This window comes from Nelumbo lutea, chromosome 1 (genome assembly GCF_056320005.1).
Source record: "Nelumbo lutea isolate HS-2025 chromosome 1, American lotus-T2T, whole genome shotgun sequence".
NCBI classification, from domain to species: Eukaryota; Viridiplantae; Streptophyta; class Magnoliopsida; order Proteales; family Nelumbonaceae; genus Nelumbo; species Nelumbo lutea.
In genome coordinates, this window is record NC_142684.1 from 206,376,550 (window position 1) to 206,377,101 (window position 552).

Below are 552 nucleotides of genomic sequence, written 5' to 3' on the forward strand. Positions count from 1 at the left end.
TTTCTCATTTTTTTTTCAACTTTTCTTTTAAGAAAAATTATGCCAGCCCGTGGACTGGGCAGGCTGACCTGGCATGGGTGGGCTCCTCTCCCTGCAAATTCATGCTGGCACCGCTCACATTACAGTATGTAGGCATTTTGCCCTCTTTCTTTTTGCCCTCTCTTTTTCTTGTTTGGTTGAGTGTTTTTAAGCCATTTCAAGCAATACTTAATGCTTCAAATTTTGTGAAGATAACTTTTGAAAAAAAGTCTTTTTTTTTTTTTTCCATAGAAATAATGTTTTCACTTTTTTTGCCTATATAGCATTCACAATACCCAGAGTTATTATATCAAATTCCAAGGCATGGCCATTGTATGAAAAAATGGTAATGATTACCAAACATGACCTTAGTGTCAACCTAACAGTGGGGGTCTCTTGTATTTGTGTGATGTGTCATATCATGATTGGCTTGTAAATATGTTGAGCTACATAGTATATTAGAGGTAACAAAAGGTCTTTTGTCCTCTTACAGCCCTATATGTAAAAGGAGATGAATTTCTATACAAATAATGT